This window comes from Gallinula chloropus (genome assembly GCF_964237585.1).
Source record: "Gallinula chloropus genome assembly, chromosome: 1".
NCBI classification, from domain to species: Eukaryota; Metazoa; Chordata; class Aves; order Gruiformes; family Rallidae; genus Gallinula; species Gallinula chloropus.
Genome location: NC_140085.1, coordinates 126,929,378 through 126,944,404, shown reverse-complemented (window position 1 = coordinate 126,944,404; position 15,027 = coordinate 126,929,378).

The window sequence follows — 15,027 nt, the reverse complement described above, 5'->3', positions numbered from 1 at the left end:
GGAAGTACTGTGTGCAGCACACACTGTTAACGGCACTTTTGAGCCTGGGGGTGACAGCCTGCATGTCCTACTAGGGATCCCACGATAATGACTCAGCAGCACTTGTATCAGCCTGCTCTGAAAGTGCACTCTGTCTCACATAAGTCAGAATCTATTGGCACTCTTTTGAAGCTAGGCTTTCGAAAAGTTTTTATGGGTTTGAATCAACTTGATAATATGCATTGTGTCAGAGAACTGGAGACCAGACAATCTGCACTTCCAACCAAATTGGTAGTTAAATCACATTTTCTTCTGTTCAGGTATGAATGGTTGAGTATTTAAAGAAATAAACAAATGTGAGGGAGTCACACTATCAAAACTTGAAAACACTTGAAAAAAAAGTCTTTTAACATTCTTATGATTTCTACCCAATCTAAACCAAAAGAGTCTGGTGTAGCACTCATCCATCTATTGGTAATACAAGATATTAATACAGGCTTTTTTAATGCTTAGCTATGAAATAAATTTGCAAAATCATATAAATCAGAGTGCTACATTCTTGTCTCCTTAGCATGTGTCACTACTTTGAACTTTGTTTTAGGGAAAAGCTTAAGTAACAAAGCTTGCTTACTCAAAAAGAAGTAAAACTCTTGACATCAATACAAAAAGGGAGGTGGAAGGAAATCTGATCTTGTCTATCTACTGTACAGATGGGAAGAAAAAGATCCACTCATCACTTTCAAGTTATTATTGAATCAAGGAAATGTATCTTTCTGGATATCAGAGATACCAAAGCACCTACAAACTGTGTGAAATCTAATTATCTATGCTCAAAATTAGAAATGCAAATAGTTGTGTAAACCACATTAAAAAGCCATAGTGGTGAACCAGTAAGGTAATGTTGTCAAGGGCTGCCTGGCATACTTACATGACTTTTTATTTGAAATGGGTATTAGTGAGAATTATTAGGATACTCCAGTTTGAGACAGAAATCTGACTACTAGAAGTTTACTAGTGCTAAATGTATTGGAAATGAGTATTTGAACAAGGTGAGTGGGGACACATTTTGTTAGTAGATTTAACTTTCATCATCTCACTGCCTGCAAACCACAGAGGTCCAAAGTGGGATGTGAAGTACCTGTGCTAAGCCATCCCTTATTTCAGACTATATTTGGAAAAATACAAACAATCCATAAACCACCAAAGCTTAATCATTTTGAATGAAGTAAAGCACAGAAGCCAGATTCAGTAAATGAATTATTACCCAGAAATGTTTCTTTCTAATAACTTAAAACTTGTACAGTCATTGATTCATGTACCAGGTCCAGTCTCCTGTTCAAAGCAGGACTTTAGAGCAAGGTGCTTAGGGCAGTGTTCAGTTGAGTTTTCAATTTATCCAAGGTGGATATGAGCAACTTTTCCAGTGTTTGACAACCTACAGAACGGAAAACATTCTTAATGTCTGTATGTGTGTGTGCGTATATATATATTATATATATATATATACATACATACACGCCAACCATATCCTGGGGTGCATCAAGCATGGCATTGCCAGCTGGTCCAGGGAGGAGATTGTTGCGCTCTATACTGCGCTGGTGTGGCTTCACCTCGAGTACTGAGTGCAGTTTTGGGTGCCACAGTACAAGGACACAACAAAACTGGAAAATGTCCAGAGGAGGGAAACAAGGATGGTGAAGGGTCTGGAGGGGAAGTCTTATGAGGAGAGGCTTGGTTTGTTCAGCCTGGACAAGAGGAGACTAAGGGTGTATATACCGCATTGCAGTCTATGGCTTCCTGACAAGGGGGAGCAAAGGGGTGGGCATCAATCTCCGCTCTTTGGTAGCCAGTGATAGAATCCAAGGGAACAGTATGAACCTGCGACAGGGCAGATTTAGGCTGGATGTTAGGAACTGGTTCTTTATTGAGAGGGTAGTCGGGCACTGGAACAGGCTCTCCAGGAAAGTGGTCACAGCACTGAGCTTGACTGAGTCCAAGAAGCATCTGGACAATGCTCTCAGTCCCATGCTCTGAGTCGTCTGGCCATGTGTGGAGCCAGGAGTTGGACTTGATGATCCTCACGGGTCCATTCAAGCTCAGAAAATTCTGTGGTTCTATGATAAACGTGTAAGTACTGAATATTCCTTGTGCCTATCTCAGCTCATGCTCACTAAATTCTTCACACTGACCAGGGCCCATGCAAGTACAAGGGCAGTAAGAAGCAGAACCCTTTTGTTAAGTAAGACTTCTTTTCTATCTTTTGCCTTTTTTTTTTTTTTTTTTTTTGTCTGTGTTCTGCTCTTTTCCTGTGTTCTGCCTCTTTTGCCTTCCTTTCTTTTCCCCACACTCCATCATATGCCTGTGTCACCCGCAGGGTTTTGGCTTTTTTCCGAAATTACTGTTCCAGCAGAAAAATGACAGGCAAAGTCAATAGCTTTAGACTGCATTTTGTTGGCCTCATGGTAATAATCCCTCAACAAGACCATGAACAGCTTTTCAGGGCAAGGCAGATGCCTTGAATGTAATAGAATAGGCTGCCAGCAGAAAAACAAAAGAGACATATGTTCAGCACGTAATGCAAACTAGTTTGTAATTGATAGTAGATAAACCTTTCATATTGAAGACCCCTAGAACTTTTATTTATGCATATAGCAGTTTCCTTATTTGCATTATCTCCAAGTAGAATATTAGCGTTTGGTGTTATCTCAAATTACAATATTTGCAATGTATTTCATATAAGGACACTGCCCACTGATTCTGCTTTAGGTCTTACAGAAATAATGCACCTAATAGGGAAAGTTATGCAACATACCTAACACTTGTAGGTGGTTCATTCTTCTCCAGTTTTGCATCCCTATAATTTGAACTTAATGAGTACAGACATTATTGGCAGTATCTGTGCTTATACTTATGATTTTCTGCCAGGGGTCAGTTTCCTATAAGATCAAGAACTTGAGTATCTTAATATGCATAAGCACTGGTTTTAAACAGACAGTTATTTTGGATGGGATAGGAGTAGAGAACATGGCTTTTTTACCTTGTAGAGAGAATTGAGAGAAATAGAAATCCTATGATTTTATCTATACTACTTTCTCTTAAAGCCTATAAATGGGAATTTTTAAAAAATTAGTTTGTGTATAAACTTTCTTTATAAAAAGCCATCTATATACAAAAGAAAGAAATTACTTGGCCCACAGTCTGAGTGCCTGCAATAAATTCTGAATGATCATTATAAATTTACTCTCACAGATAATTTAGGATGTTCAAAACAAGCAATGGCATTCAGAGTCCTGACAATAATGCAAGCACTAATTGAAAGGCCATGTGCAATTATGTAACAACATATAAATGGACCATAATAATAGAAAGCTCAAAATTTTCTTCTGCAATGATCTGTCAGCAGAAGATATGTACTAAATTTTAAATACTCTTTGAGGAACATAATTTTATCAGATAATCAATCTATCAGAAAGCTACCAGAAAACTAAAATATACTGTTTCTGAAATGTGTTTTCTGTATCATCCTTTCCACTAAACAAAATAAGAAAGAAAGAAAGAAAATATGCTTGAATTGTGATCCTCAATTGGTGTTTTTATTATAATATGTAACTGGTTGAAAATAGAACCATAAAAATAAAATAGAAAATAAATGCTCTAAAAGTTTGCAGCGAACATCTTCACTTTCTTAGTGAAAAGCTTCATAATCATTCTGAATAATTTTCAAATGTGATTTAGTACCTTCCTTGATTAATTTGTGGTGTCAAAAAATTTAACGTTAAGAAAATTTTCACGTCTAAATAATGGTTTGCTTACAGTATGCTTTACATTTTCTTTCTTTCCAAGCCAAATTACGCTGGTGTAGAAGAACCAGAATTTTTTCTCCAGCATGGCTTGAGGCAAATCAGTGTTCTGAATAAGAGAAATGGATGTTTTTGATCTAACAAAATAGAACTGTTTTTCACAGAAGTGAGGATGAGTATCTCAATAACTGTGAAGGAATAACTGTAGAGCAAAGGGCAAGATCCTCTCATCATTTGCAGTCCTTGGGGAATATCAGTCTCACTTAGATGAGCTGTTCAGACAAGCTCTGTAGCAAATTTGGGAATAAAACAAAAGGAAAAATATTTTACTCCCAAGAAAAGGTCAGGACATTTAATACAGTAGTAATAAAGGATGCATTATACTTTTCAGAGAGGCACAATTATTTTTAGTTCAAGGTGTGATATGTCAGGTACACATCATCTTTTCTCACTCTGACTATTATGCTCTACCAGGAATGTGCAAGACAGCTCCACTGTTCTTCTGATTACTGACAAGTTTTATTTCTTTATTTGACTTCACAGAAATATTCACCATATTATGGTTATTTTGGGAGACTGAAGATACACATCCTAATAACAAGACTTGGGAGGTTTACTGGAAATACCTCCCCTCAAACTTACATGATACTTTCATGCACTTTTAATGTATCACGGAGGTATAAACTTGAGTGAAAGATAAAGACAAATTATACAATCCAAGGCACACCACCATGCTATAGATTATTTATACTACCACATTAGACATGTTCTTGCAAACCTAACACTTGTAAAACAATATGCAATGCAATAGGTATATATATTCCACAAGAAAAAAAGAAAAGAATGTTAGCTGTGATAACTTTTGAAATGCACTTTTTCTAAATTGGATTTATGCATATTGCAGATTGTCATATCTGGGAGTAGAGGAGCTAGAGTTATTCTTTCTAATTTACAGAAAAACTGCATTTGAATTTAGAACTGGCCATGTTCTTTTCATAGGATTAGTGATTTTGACTGTTTTACTGTAACAAATGCTTTTAAAATACTAAACGGAGCAGCGGAAAAGGTTGCTATAATTTATGTGGGGACAGCACTTTGTTTCAGAGAAGGGAAACCTGTGAAGCAGCTGTTTTTAGATCTGAATCTGACTAATAGGAGAGATCTGGCAGAGACTTTAGTGTGGAAAGTAGTCTGAGTGAAAGTAATCACAAAATATCAGAGACTACTCTTCTAAGAAAAGCGTGAGAGAAGCATTGTGAGGAAATAAGGCTTTCAAAAAAACAGACTTCAGCAAACTCGGGTATGGAACGTAATCTAAAGAACATAGTTGAGAATAATTAATATCGAAACTGGGCTGTTCAAAGCACAACGCTGAACTAAGCTGGTATCAGAATAAGGCAGCAACACTGAGAGAGACTCCTACACCAGAAAGGTATTGCAGGAATACTAGAAACTGGCACATGTCTGAGAATAATTTTGCAAAAGAATAGAACAAATTTATAGAGATAAAATTAGAAAGAGTAGGGAGCAAAATGACTTAAAACTAGCAAGTGACATAAAAAGCACCTAACATAAAAGTGCATCAGAAATAAGACAAATTCAGTGCTCATTTCTGAACAGACTTTAGAAATGTTCTTTAAGGCTATGAGAGCATGCATTTCTATATGCATAAGTATGAGGGGCAAGTTTGTTCACTAGCAAATCGGAAGCCTTTCAGGTAAAATGAAGAGGGGCTGAAGCTGTAGATTTCTTTCAGGTTAGCCCTATCAGACTAGTGAGGGTCTTATGTAATGAGCTTTTAAAACTGAAGCAAATTAGAGAAAGACCAAGGGTGGAGTGGCTTTTCCAAACAGCGAAAAAACTCCTCTGACTATATGATTTTATATTTCATATACAACCAAGTGACACAACATTATTTAGAAACATTGAAGTGTGAAAGGCAGTGGTGCGAATACAAACATTTGAAAATACCTGCATCTACCACATCAGGATTGCAATTTGTCAGTACAACAGCTGCAGGAGAGGACAAAAAAATTCTTCTCCTACAAAGAACTTTTTTTCCCGCTTGTATACAACACTCAGAACATCTAGTCACACAACAAAATAACTTCTTCAAACATTGGCAGTTAATATCTAGATCGTGCCCCAAAGAATGGTATTTTAAGTGCCTTATAAATATTAAATACTACCCATTATAACTACAGATAGACTTAACATCCATGTAGCTGTCTAATCTTGGTTTTGAATCTTGGTAGACCTATTTGTTTATTCCATGTGTGTGTTTCATGTTTTGGGTTTTTTTTAATCTTTGGATCTTTTTGTTTCTGGTAAAGCCATTAGAAGTAAGGAACAGATACAAATATGAATTGTTGAAACAGTGTTTTTGAGCTCGCAGTGACCTGCTAAGCATTTTATACTAGGATTCACCCACCTTGTATACACTTGAAGTTTCATATCATATTTCACTTGTAGGTTGGCTTACAGATAAGTTAAAAACCTATTGTACACATTGTTCCAGTTCCTTTCTTCAATCAGAACTAGTGCTCTCATCTTACAGTCACTCACTTTTAATGTAGGTTTCTTTCTACTGTTAGAGGCACACAATACCAATAAAGATTCTTAACGGTAGCCAATTGTTACCCAAAATATCTTGAGCTTTTCTGATGACTCATGTGACAGAGCTCATCAGTTGTATGACCCACCTTTGACAATGAAAATGTAGCAACACTGTACCAGTAAGTGTGACAGTCTTCTCAAGACTGGTAAAAGTTCATTTTATTCTAGTGCATTTATATTAATTTTATTCACTGTGGGATGGGTCCCTGAAGCTGCTGTGAGCTTTGAAGTCAATGTCTGTAGATGACTTCTTATACTTAGCACAGCAAAACTATTATCAAGGCTTTAAGCTCAAAAATGGTTTTGTTTAAAAGAGAGGACTTTTAAAGGATTTTTTTTTTTAAAGAACACCAGGAGAGATAAAAAGACAAATTAGTAGATAAGATACAAGAGAAATGCTAACTCCATACAGTCAGTTCTAAGTTCTTGGATGGAAGATGTCACCCAGAGGCCTGGACAAGGCTATTGGAAGATCTCCCTGCTTTCTGGAGTCTTCACTCCTCATTTGGTTTGAGGTTCACTGCTAGCAGATGCTTGCATGTTCAGACCCTCTTCCTCTCTCTACCTGTGCTAAGTCTGCCTTCTCAAGGCATTCAGGTCAACCATATGTTCAGCTTCAAGGAAGGGTCACACTGCTAGAAAGTGCCATCCCCTCTGGAGAGGAGCAGTCAGGATAGTGCAATCAACAACCTCATCCATCGCTGCACAGCCACATACTCTCAAAACAGCATACCATGAGAAAATGAGAACATGTATCACCTATCAGGGTTTGCATTGCTACCCCTTCAGACATTAGTGGTATTCCAGTTAAAAGGAGACAGGGATTTAATGGGGTATAAATAGGGTTTCTCTGTACAAGTAGAAGAAATGTCTTCAAACCACAGTTAAATCTACTGAGCATTGCAAAAAGGCTTGGAATATTGCTGTTCAGACTTTAAAATATATTCCCAGACTGATTCACTGTACTTTGATCTCATCTGGATTGTTTCTATTCCCTACAGCAGAGTTAGGTTAGCCTTTCAATTGACAGAACTACTGTTTTGACTTTCACAAGCCATCTTATCCAGAAAGATATTTTTATAATACCTTTGCTTAACAATTTTTGCTGAGTGATTAAGCTTTTTCTCTGTGAGCTGAAATAGATGAAAATTTCCGTATAATAACTATAATGAGAATCCTGCTCTGCCATATCACTATTAGGTGAGCAGTAATTACAAGATTTCTAACATCAGTGTTTGAGGCAAATCGGTTTCTAAAGAGGAAACAAGGTTAGATGGAGCTCTGCTGGAAGTCCTTTTAGTTGCCATGATGCCAAACATCAAACTAGAAAATCATTTCACTCTCATTATTAACTTTCGCAAGAGCTGTACTGCTTTCTATTGAGTTGTTTTCAAGTCTGTGGGGAAAAAGACAGATGACTTTATCAGTAGAGAAGGAGATGAAGAGAATTAAAGAAAATTAGATGAGATGTAAACAAAGCAGCAGCTTGAGCTGCAGGGTGAACTGTAAATTGCAACATGGTAGTGAGAACAAGAAAAAAATTGCAAAAATTACTTAAAAACTGTTAAGCATCAAAGCAACAACAGTACATTTTTAAAGCTTATTTAAGCAATAAGCTAAAACAGTATTTAAGATAAGACAACAAACAAAAATGCTTCAGCCTTAAAGCACAGTACAGTTTCTTCCTCACATTGCCCTTACCCTGCTTTGGTGTTAACTCTACTATCATGACAGAGATTTTGCAGTACTCATTTTTTGAAAGGTGTAAAATGGAGTTTATATATTTAAAGTGGCTTCATTTGGATTTTGAGGTATTAAAACATGATGGAAAACAAATTGTCTGATGTGCTTTTAGTACCTTGTACATCTTTTTTTTTGATGGAACGTTGATTTTAATAGCTTAAGTAGACAGTTTACCTTTGTATGTATAGGTGTGCTATTCATTAGAACTGCCAAAGAAAACAAAATTCCATTTTGGCTAGACTAACACAGTGAAGTGTGAGTACTTTTAAAGATGAAAAGCATTTTCTACAAATGATTTACAAATTTTTGTTTCCAAGTAAGTCTAAATCTAGAAAAGCACACCACCCTGTAACTAACACTCTTTTTGCTTTACTGAAAATGTCTGACATCATTTTACGCTATTACCTTCATATTTATTTAAAATATACAACATACAAACATGCTTGTATTTATAGGTAAGCTTATGTGTATCTTGTGTGGCTGGAGCAGTGAGGTAAGTCTTGACCTAAGGGTGGTTGGTTTTGAAATGAGCTGTGGATTTAACCCATGTTGACATTAGGATGATAACTCTTTTCCCACTTGAGAGCAAATTAACTCTTCAGGATCGAGGATGTCATTTTAAGTGTAGTTGATTTGGGTCTCTTTGTACGTTTAGCTTGAGAATCTGGAACAATAGCATGCATTTGTATCAGTGAAAGGAAAACCTGGAGAATCTGTGATTCCTGTAAAGAGCAGAAAGTCCAGAAATGTCATTTTTATGAAGTGGTATTTCAACACAGTCAAAAGATTCAGTATTCTAATATTTGAAATGGTTTATATATACAAAAAAGTAGATGAATGGACAATCTCATTTAGACATGAAAAATGGGCAATTTTTGTTCAAATGAAGTGGCTTTTGTGCAGCTGTATGTTTCAGTCATGATAGTTCTCTTTTTCCAACAAAAGCCTAAGCACTTGTTTATTGTGAGATATAATAATTCTAATGTGCCGCAGCTCCAGAAACATCAGAAGTAAATTTGCAAAAATATTCAGATTCCTCTTTGAAAATTCTTCTAATTCTTTAGCTGTAAACTGTTATATTTTTTTTCTTTTCTCCTTTTTTTTGCAGAAATTGAGGAGTGTGCCTACTGAAAAGATGGAAATAGGAATAGCAGAAACTATTGCCTGAATATTGGTGTTAAACTGTATTTAGACAATATCTATATATACAGATATAAAAAATCACATAAAATAGACAATAAAACCTCATAAATTCTAGTTAAGAGACTAAAAATTGTGTGTAAGAAAACCCCTCATTTCCATATCTGAATTTTATTATACTGGAATTTAGAATTTTAGAACATCTATGGGAGAAAAAATATATATAAAAGAGTGTAAAGCCCAGAGTTAAGATTTTACAGCTCTTCTGAATCTTAATAGAAATAAATAATAGTGTGATATTATTCAGATTTCCTGAGTATTTTAGCTTCATGAGATATGTTAAATATTTTTTAGTTATTATCAATTCATAGATTATACAGATACGTAGATTAGACAGAATAATGGAAACTTACAGTCATTTTGGAGAATAAGTACACCATTTATACACTGGTGTATAAATGTCTGCAGAGAGCAAGTGGAGGGACGTACTCCAACACCATTAAGGCAAATTAATTTGAAAAGAGTGTTCTTGTACCCAGTTTACATTCCAAGAAACTTGAGATTATTTTGCAGAACACAAAAAATTTCAGTTATGCAATAAATAATCAATTAAAGTAGGAAAAAATATTTCTCATGCTTTATCTTCTTAAGAGTAAGAATCTGGGTAAGTCTGAAGTTTGTCTTGTGATAATTCACGCACGTCCAGTTCAGAGAAGATGTCACAATTTTCACAAAAGAAGGGCAAGAATGAAAAAGCTGAAAGATCTTTTAAAATCTCTTCACCAGCTCTTTTATTTTAAATGATGTCAAGAAGAGCAGTAGCAATGGTGCTCCTGCCCATCAGGCACAATAAGGGCACAGATTTTCAAATTCAAGACAGTCAGATATACTTCTAGTAACAGCTGCACTGTAGTAGGAGTTGCAGACATGTCCAACAGCGGTGGCAATTAATGAGAAAACTGATAAAGCAGTAGGAGTTTTAACTTGCAGGCAGACACAGAAGATACTCAGATACTCATCTTTCTATCTTCTTCAAACTACACATCTCAGTCCCCCAAACGAGGATCCTAAGCTTGTGCTATTTCCTGTCCTCAAATTTATACTGTGCCACCACCTCAGCCTACACTTCTAACTGCAAGTCTCCTCTTCAGTTCCTCAGCTTCATGTTTCATGTCTCCAGTCATAACTGCTTTTGCTGGGATGCATGGGCAGCGTAGGGAATAGAGAATTCAATCCCCACACTTCAGACAACTTCCTCAAGAAGTGAGACATTATTTTCTTTCCTTGCTCAAGATCATCCTTTCCTTCTTACCCAATGCTGAAAAAACTTCAGCTACACATTAACCTGGTGGAATGCAGAAGGGCACGTGTTCCCTGTTGGTCTGATCCCACAAAATTGTACCAAAAATCATTCAAAATCGATTGAAAAGGAAAAGACAGAAAAGAGCACAATTTCTTAGTCAGCACTGAAGGCACTCATCCCTGAGGGGGCAATTGTAACTGTAGTTTCCACTCCTAGGGTTACATTTTACTCAGAGACTCCATAATTTAAATATAGATAGAGCTTTAGAAACAAAGACCAGAACTCCCTTCTTACAGAGAAGGCAGCAAAATAGTCACATTTTACCTCAGCCTCCATATACTCTGAAACATCAGATTTGTCCTTGCACAGCAGCATAGTTTGGAGAACTTCAGTGCAGTCTATGTATTGATGATAGGGTGCTTTTGAAAGATACGTGGGCTGGTTCCCTGTTAGGTTTTTGATTGAACTCAACTCCTACTCCTAGACAAATTCTCTAAGGTATTACATAAAATATAGACAGTGGCACTATGACACCCTTTTAGAAAAAATTAACAACCACAGCTGCACTTTATAGGAGGTCTGATTGTGTTTGACGGTCTCACAGCTCACCGGTCTCAGCTCATGAGGCTGGGCTTGTCAAGATGCTGCATCAGCACAATGTTAAATTTTCAAACTCACACCAGTCCTTTATGGGAAATATAGATTGACTTTTTCAGTGCTTATGCAGAGGCACAGAACTGAGGAGACACTGGGGGTTGGACTCAATGATCTATTGAGGTCCCTTCCAAGCCCTACAATTCTGTGATTCTGTGATTAAAGAGAAATTAAATTTTTTATTTTGCATACTTTTGAACTGGGTATGCTAAATTTACTTTAATTCTTGGGTTACATAAGTAAAAACAGACATTCAAAGGTATGTATTATTATTTATAATGTCTCTTTGGGAGTCTGATTTCCCTTTGAATTCAATTGGAATTGTATTATATATAAATAGGGATAGGGTACTCAAAAGTCTTTGTGTATTTGGTCCTTTTGTCCTTTGTAACATAATTTTTAAGGTGTAAATAAACTACTGAACTTTCAAAAGTTTAGAGTTTAAATTCCCTGACTGATACAAGATCCAATATTTTCAGACTGTAGCGGAAAGGATGTTTTAATAGGTGCCAGCTTTGTTTATTAAATCCTGGCTCTGAGAAGTGGAGGAATCTTTCTGCATGTTACTAGGAAGCTCTGCATTTGGAGACCACACATCAAAACAGGGCTGCATTAATGAAAGACATCTTGGAGAGAAACATATTTTACCGAGCCCAAATGACTGACCACTACCTAAGTGGTGGATCTTGTCTCCACTATTGGTGGAACTTGTCTCACAAAAATGACTTTCTGTAGCGTGACTCACTATTCTCTCTGGGCATACCTCTGCCTTTTTTGTGATAAAGAAGTACTTCAAATGGCTATGAGTGATATGCCATGGCCTGCAGTTCCACAGAGGTGTGTGGTCTTGAAAGTAACCAAATGTTTTCTCCCTTCAGTGCTTTGATTGTGCTGCTCAGGCATAGCAGAAACTGCTATTTAGCAATGAATTGGAGATATGCTTCAGAACTTACTCCGTTGGTCTGACAGAGTAAGCACATGCCTATTTTTCATAGCCTCTTTTCTGAGAACCATGCTTCACGTGTCAAATGAGTGAAATCACATAAATATGTTTTGCTTTTTATTCAAAGGGTCAAGTATTTTAATATAGGCTTGTCTTTGAAATTAATTTAGTGTAACACGTGCTTTTTCCCTCTCCTTTTTCCATCACTCCGGTTCCTGAAATATATAGGATGATGCATGCAGCACAAATAACTAGTTACCATAGGAACAACTGTAATAGTGATCCCAAAGCCGATTTGGGTTTTTTTTTTCAGGATTTCATTTTTTTCTTTAATACCATGCTTTACATTTACATAAAGTTCCCAGCATTCTTTCATTTGCGAATCATTCTGGAAAAATGCTCTTATTTAAAATGATTTGACAATTAAATCTATCAAAACTTTCAGTGTGTTTGTGCTAGCCTCCTGGCCTTATGTCATTTTGCTACTAAAAAGATGAACGCTAAAAACATTTTCAGAAAAGGAATTTGATATCCATGACATTGTAAATGACAGCATTATGATAAGCATTTTTGAGTTGCACATCGCCGTGATGGTGCTATTGACCTAAGCAAAGAGATTATTATATTTTTCTCTTCTTCTTCCGCATCGTAATTTGGACACTTGCCACTTCCTGGCATGCAAGTATAAGACAACACAAATACATAGAAGTATGAGTAGACCAAAGTAGCAGGTAAATTTTGATTTTTCTAAAGGTAAATGCTTTTATGTAGGTCTGTATACTATTTTTCATCAGTCACAAACTGAGTTTCATAGAATAGTTTCAGCTTGCTGTTGAAACAACTATTTTAATTTGTGAAGTAAAGTATTTAATACAGAAAAAAAAGTTTCCACTATGACAAAATAAATATTTGAATGTGGAAAACATGAAATTATTTTAAAATTCAAATTGGAATTATCATGATAAAATGCAAACATCATGAATTTCACTAAAACCAAGTGCAAATTCCTGCACTTCAGAAGGACAAACGCAAATACAGATACAGTCTTGGAGATGAGTGGATTGAAAGCAGGGCAGTAGAGACGAAGAATTTGGGGGTATTGGTGGATGAAAAACTGAATATGAGCTGTCAATGCATGTGTGCTTGCAGCACAGAAAGCCAATGGGATGCATCAAAAAGAAACATGGACAGCAGGTTGAGGGACATCTGGATGGGGTTTGGACTAGATGATCTTCCAAGGTCCTTTCCAACCCCTAATATTCTGATTCTGTGATTCTTCTCCTCTCCTCCAGTCTTGTGAGACCTCACCTGGAGCACAGTGGCCATCTCTGAGGCACTCAACAGAAAAATCATAGAATCTCCTGAGTTAGAAGAGATCCATAGGATCATTGAGTCCAACTCCTGGCTCCACACAGGGCCAGACAAGTCAGAACATGTGACTGAGCACATCATCTGGACGCTTCTTGAACTGAGTCAAGCTCAGTGCTGTAACCACTTCCCTGGGGAGCCTGTTACAGTGCCCAGCTACCTGTAAAGAACCTGTTCCTAATATTCAACCTCATCCTCCCCTGTAGCAGCTTCATGCCGTTCCCTCAGATTCTATCACTGGCCACCAACAAGAGGAAATTGGAACCTGCCTCTTCGCTCCCCTTTTGTCAGGAAGTCACAGACCACAATGAGGTCCCCCCTCAGTCTCCTCTTCTCCAGGCTGAACAAACCAAGGTACTTCAGCCTTTTCTCGTAAGTCTTCCCCTACAAACTTTCACCATCCTCATTGCCCTCCTCTGGACACTTTTCAATATTTTTGTGTCCCTCTAGTACTGTGGCACCCAAAACTGCACCCAGTATTCGAAGTGAAGCTGCACAAGCATAGTGTAGAGTGGGACAGTCCCCTCCGTGGACCAGCTGGCGATGCCATGCTTGATGCACCCCAGGATATGGTTGGCCCTTCTGGCTGCCTGGGCACACTGCTGGCTCATGTTTAACTTGCTGTTGACCAAGACCGCCAAATCCCTCTCAGCATGACTGGCCTCCTGTGTCTGATCCCCCAGTCTGTATGTGTAGCCAGGGCTGTCCCTTCCCAGGTGCAGAATCTGGCACTTACCAACTTCATGCCATTGGTGGTTCTGCAGCTCTCTAATCTGTACAAGTCTCTCTGCAAAGTTTGGACATTGAGCTCTTGGAAAGGTTCCAGATGATCAGAGTGCTGGAGCACCTCTTCTATTAGGACAGGTTGAGAGAATTGGAATTGTTTAGCCTATAGAAGGCTTCAGAGATACCTTATAGCACCTCTCCTTGACTTAAAGGGAGCCTACAGGAAAGATGGGGGCGGATCCTTTATCAGGGACCGTAGTAATAGAATGAGGAGTAATGATTTTAATTCTAGAGAGGGGAGATTTAGATTAGACATTAGGAAGAAATTCTTTAGTGTGAGGGTGTTGAGTCACTGGAACCAGTTGCAAATGCCCTCTCCTTGGCAGTGTTCAAGGCCAGGTTGCATGGGCATCCTGGTCTGGTGGCGTGTGTCCCTTCCCATAGTAGGGGGGTTGGAACAAAATAGTCATTGAGGTCCCTTCCAACCCAAACCCATCTGTGATTCTATTACTTTTTTAATCGATTTCCTTACCTGTTCTTTTCCCCATCTTCAGTTCTTTGCACTTGGATATGAACAACTTTTGTTTCTTTTTAGTACTGTGTCATCTGTAACGCATGACATATTTTAGTGGGAGAGGAACTCTTGAATGGAGAAAAGAGGCTCTTGTTAGGCTCTGAAACTGACTCAAATTTGAGTTGACTGTGTGTTATTGTCTTCTGTTGTTGATAGTAAGTCAAATAAGACACATAATTTG